The sequence below is a fragment of the Cyclopterus lumpus genome, chromosome 10, assembly GCF_009769545.1.
Source record: "Cyclopterus lumpus isolate fCycLum1 chromosome 10, fCycLum1.pri, whole genome shotgun sequence".
Lineage (NCBI taxonomy): Eukaryota > Metazoa > Chordata > Actinopteri > Perciformes > Cyclopteridae > Cyclopterus > Cyclopterus lumpus.
The window spans coordinates 18852024-18858023 of NC_046975.1; positions in this window are offsets into that span (position 1 = coordinate 18852024).

Consider the following 6000-nt stretch of genomic DNA (forward strand, 5'->3'; position numbering starts at 1 on the left):
ATATATATATATGTTCACGATCTTAAACTTCACCAGTTTTTTTACCTGCAAAATTATCTTTTAAATTGACAAACATCATGTCAACATGGCACAATTCAAACGGGATTAGACAATTATTTGTCTCACCATATATATTTTTTCCAAAATAAGGTCCCATATTTAATATTACTAGTGGCACAATTATACATAATAAGTGACATTTGATACAGAAGCCTATATTTATACAGTATGCCTATCTTAAGTGTAAAATAATTGCTACAATAATCCTCTGTGGCACAAAACTCCATAGACAGTTTTCCTTTAATTTTTCTTGCCACAAATGTATTTATTTAACTAAACTTCTGCCCCTCTAATTACCAAACCCCTCCCGGAGAGCACCCACCAACCTTTTTGTATTCATTAGCGCTCCATTAATGGAGAGGTTCTTTAACATGAATGAGGCTGCGATTCATTTTGAGAAGAAAAAACATAGTTTTCAACTTTGCCATTTTTCACAAGTGCATAATCACTAATGATACATTTAGCATTGAAAACACATTTTCTACTGAATCACGCATGAAAACTCCACATTGTACGAGTTAGCCGTGTGTGTACACACATCTAATGTCTTCCTGTGTTCAGCGTTTTCTTCATTTCCCGTCCCTAATTGCCTAATAATTTAAACACACTTAGTTGGCTCATTAGCTGTGTATGAAGACTTAAAGGGGGGGAAGCACCTGTTCATTTACTTAATGAACTCCAAAAAACTCTGCACTGTGTTCAGGGGCAAGAAAATAAACCGAGACATAACATCGTGGTCTCAAGACTTACAGCCCTTTAATGGAACTCCAATAGTAAAAAGTAAATATCAGCATTTATGCTTTTGTTAATCTAAGTGTAGAGACAGGCTGGAGCTGCTTCCTGGGACTGTAAATCAAGTGTGTCCTCCCTTTGGCCTTCCACTGGAAAAATAATGAAGGGATTCATGAGGCCTGGGGCAAATATAAGGAATAAAGTAAATATCCAAACCCTTTGGATCGTATTAAATATGTGTGTGTGTGTGTGTGTGTGTGTGTGTGTGTGTGTGTGTGTGTGTGTGTGTGTGTGTGTGTGTGTGTGTGTGTGTGTGTGTGTGTGTGTGTGTGTGCACACGAGCGAGACGCAGAGCTGGTGAGGAAAATAACAATTTTTGCAAGTGGAGCAAAAACTGACAAATTGAAAGGAGTGCTAACGACGAGGCCTTAGTGCAAGTCTCTGCATTTATACAAACACATGACTTCTTGTCAACAGTGATCCCATCAGGTGGAGCTGACTTCTAATTGCTTACAGTAGTCCTCATGTGGCCACACACACTCGCCTGTTCCACTGGGTCTGTGTCCTTTGTTGTGTAGTACTCCATCCTCTAACCAAATCACATTAAAGCTATACTATTATCAATAGTTTTGTATTAGCAGTGTCACATTCTGACACTAAAATTGCTTTTTTTTTTCATAATGTTAAATGTGGCTGTTAGCAGCGTAAATATCTAATGCTCGCAAAAGAAAATATACAAACATTATGGAAGATGAGCCAATGTGCTTTCATCCATCGACACGACAGTCACACGAGGTGGGAGGACTGGGGAGAGGTGACCACGCCCACTCAGGAGAGCGTATAGTATTGCAAACCATCGGTGGAGGTTGTAATGTGTCATCTTTGTTATCCAGCATCTTTGGTATGACTGAGAACGTCATTGTCACACGGGACTCGTAGCTCCCGTCCTCAGTGATTGATGTGGCGACTCGGCCTGTGCCAGGCTCACCAGCACCCTTTGCTCAAACCTCTCTGTGCTGGAAACCCAAGACCACGGGCCACAAAGGGCTCTGTAAAGCATCTCACCCTTCCCTCTCAGTATAGTAATTAACCTGCCTCTCACCTCGCTGTCCAGCAGCGTCCTCAGAACAGCCTGGCAATCACCAGACACTTCACACAACAGCCTGCACACGGGAACTTGACCCTCGCGGGTGCCTTTCTTTTTCTCGTGACACTTTTCTCCGCGGGCACTTCTCTTACCGAATGATGGCGGTCTGCCATGCCTCGCACACACGCAATGTCATCACTTTCTGTAACTACTCCGCGTCTCAATTAAAACGGTTTGACAGACCACTGTGAATTAGTAGCTTCTTGGAAGTGATTTCATATGTTATAATATGGGACAGAGAAGAAAAAAAATGCTCTTGATGTGCAGCTCAAGCGGTTGAAGTCCGTAAATCACAGGCTCCACTCTGTCCATAGGCAATTTTCAAAGTAAGAAAACATTAAAGACTTATTAACTTTTAGTGGACTTTCAATGCGGGTCAAGAAATGGAAACAGACTAAACAGCCAATATAAGCATGAGCCCATCTTTGGCGTTAGTCATGACAAAAGCAGCCCTTAAATCAGATGTGAACAGCTCTGCCTTGTTCATAGAAACTCCACATCCAGCATGCAGGGTGAAGCTGTGGGGCAGTCCAGCACCTTTATTTCCATCAATAATTTTCTCTCCACGGCTGATGACCTTGGAGCCCCCAGAACAGGCTGGTTTTGATTAACAGTGCTGTGTACTATACTATAAGTGAGACCTGCAGGGTTTGTGACGCTGTGATGGATACTCTGAAAAAAATCACACCATCCAGGTTTTTCCACACTGCCCACATTGTGTTGGACAGAGAAAGGAATTCTAACGTCACTTCGCATTATATCAATGCGTTCGTGCTTCTCAATACTTTTTCCAGCATACAATTTTTGTTACTGGCAATCCAGGGAAAGAACATTGTCTGCGACCACTAAGAAATGGCCCCCGGCGATGTCTCAGCACATATCTTTCAAACAAATCTTTTGATTTAAACATTTCGGTGCTGCTCTGTATCGTGCCAGTCCCACACTTGACTACACTTTGTTGTTGGCTGGACCAGCAGGGTGGTGTTGTGATTGGTGTCACGGTGCTTCAGCAACAAGGCCTGGGCTCAATTCCCCTTGACAGACAAAATCCACCCTGCTGAGGTGCCCTTAAGCAAGATATGGAACTCCCGGGGATGCAGCTCTGAAGAGGTGCAGATCGGTCATACATCTGAATGGTACCCGCTCCGCTGAGGTGTTGGGGTCTCCGGCAACGAAACGCAGGGTTGTCTGGCATTAAAAAAAAAATCTGGCTCAACAATCCCGGAACTTAACTGTTTAACAAAGTGTGACTGAAGATGAAGTGATTGCTGCCCCGTGACAACATGGTATTGGGACAGTGCTGTGGCTCAGGGGTAGTAGAGCGGCTCATCTTTCAATCAGAAGACTGACGCTCCAGTCAATGTCTTGGGAAAGACACTTAACCCCAAATTGCTCCTGTAGGCTGTGCCAGCAGTGTATGAATAGTTATGAATGGGTGAATGACATGTAATTTAAAAGCGCTTTGAGTGGTCGAAGGACTAGAAAGGCATACGAGTGCAAGAAAGAAAAGAAATGTACACTTTTATTGATCCCCATGGGGAAATTCTTCTCTCATTTTGACCAATCCTTAGTTATTAAGGAGCAGTGGGCTGCAGTGAAGCGCCCAGGGAGCAACTGGGGGGTTCAGTGTCTTGCTCAAGGACACTACAACATGCAACTATGGGGAGAGCGGGGACCAAACCGAGTACCTTGTGGTTACGGGACGACCACTCTCCCCCCATGAGCTACAGTCGACCCCTAGAGACCGTTTGAAGACCATTTACCATTTTCCATAACTTTCCAGACTGTCTTCGAGCTGTGAAGTGCTGCTTCTGATGAGTCTAAAAAAAATCTAAATCTCAAACTGGACTTCCTGGATCGTAGTGAAATGTCTCATCGGTACCGGAAGTAACACAATGCCGTCGTCAAGGCAGTTTATTCAGTCTGACTTCCCTGAGATCAGAGATCAGTCGATAACGTCCTCTACCAACAGCGTATAGCTTCGTTATCCTTTTGTTCCTAAAAATATTCATTAAATAAATAGCTCTATTCATCAAATATTGAGCAAAAATCTCATCACCTTCAGTTTCTGTTGACCTCCCTGTTCACTTACATATAAATGAAATGATGACATGATAAATGTGGCGAATCGTTTATTGTTCTTTTGTGCTTGTTGAAACATCTTCTAATCCCTTTGGATCACATGAGAAATGAACTGCCATCAAGCTAAAAAAAAAAAATTAAATTCTTGATTCCTGAAAGGTTGACATGGCGGAGGTTGACTGATGATATGTACCTTCTGTGAAGCTCGTCACTTCCAAAAACACCTGGTGGAAAATGTATATTCCTGAGCTTTTTGTTCCTTGGAAAGAGACAGGGAAAAGAGACCACAGATTTACTTTCACACATTTCAACAGAACTTTTTGAGCAGTTGTCTCTGGAGAGAAATGAACACCTGAAGCAGTCACTCATGGATGTCAATAAACATGGCCGTGTACTGTATAACTTGCCATCTTCACACACTATTGTTTCCCCACTGAGGCCTGACTCATTTCTGAGGCTCCACAATGAATGGATTTTCCAGTCAAATATGGAGTGAAAGTTCCACTCTGTCGCACGTTAAATGGGACATAATTTGAGGTGCAGATGAACATGGTATTAGCATACTTCCACAAATCCAGATGGGATATGCCCTCTGTAATTAGCAATAATGCTCAATTCATTTTGGCTATGACCATTATTTTCTCCACGGAGCCACTAACTTAATCCCAGAGCCATCCTTCTTCACCACAAAAATATGCCTCAGTGGAACGTCTACGTCCATATTCACACTTTTCCGTGTCTCAAAGCGCTGCAGCATCTCCTAAGTAGTCTGTTGAAAAGCTTTCAAGTGTCATCTTTGGATAAATGCTGTTTTCAGTGGGCTGTAATGAATAGCACTTAAAAATCTCAATGGCTATCGTATCAGGTTTTGTATCCAAAGTATTTTGGGGAACAATGGGGGAGGAATCACAAAGCAAAAGAGACAGAGGATCAGAGTTGAGAAATGTCTTTGTAAATCTGCCCCCCCCCCTGCTTATATTTTCACTGAGTTATTAACTCTTTTATGTTTATTTGTCTTCCAGCAGACGCGGTGAAGTAGTGACACCCAACGCTGGTCCCACCCAGTAACCGTCTCGTCGTTGAAAGATGGCACAGGCTGAATTCAGGCGCTGTGAAGAGGGTAAGTGTTGGATCATTACTGTCATTCTTACACGATGATATCATTGTGTTCTTCTTACAGAGCAGATCCTTTGTCAAACACATGATCTCTACAAGCCTGCAAGTCTCAATGATCAGCTCTGAAAAGTTCATTCATCATCTGCTCCTGTATCACGACGCGTACACGACATGGTGCCAAGATATCTGATACAAGACGGAGCTCAGTTTGTGGAGGTTTTTAAATTGTGTTTAATCTCTCGCACAATTGGAACGTTTTCGGTGTATTGGAAACACTGTTCAGATCATCTTTCCAGTGTATTTCTTTGTTCAAACAGAAAATTATTTAATGAACTCATTCGCAGCAGATCATTGTAGGTAAAGTAGGTTAAGGTATAGATACAACTCTGCAGGCAAAGAGGGAAAGTTATAACAACTGACACATGGAATAACTCACCAACAATCTGTCATTTGAGTATCAAATGCTCAGCACCCGTAGGCTTAAAAGTAGCTTTGAACAGCTTGGGCTGCAACGAAAGATTCTTTTTATTATTAATAAATGTGAAAATAATGTTCTTTATTCATTATTTTTGTCTATAAAATATCAGAAAATATTGAACATGGTTGGCATCTTAACATTCTTTCATTTCAAAACAAAAACAATTAATTTAACTATCATGTATGACGAAGAACAGCAGAACATCCTCACGTTTCATGAGCTGGCATGTTTTTTTAATCTGTTTATACTTTCAGCTCTATTCCAAACTAAATGGCTAAATGCATTACTTCTTCATTTCACTATTGCCTCTGTATTTATTCATCGCCATGAAGTGACTTTTTGGAACATACTGAACATAAGTTTGGATGGACAGTTCACATTTTAT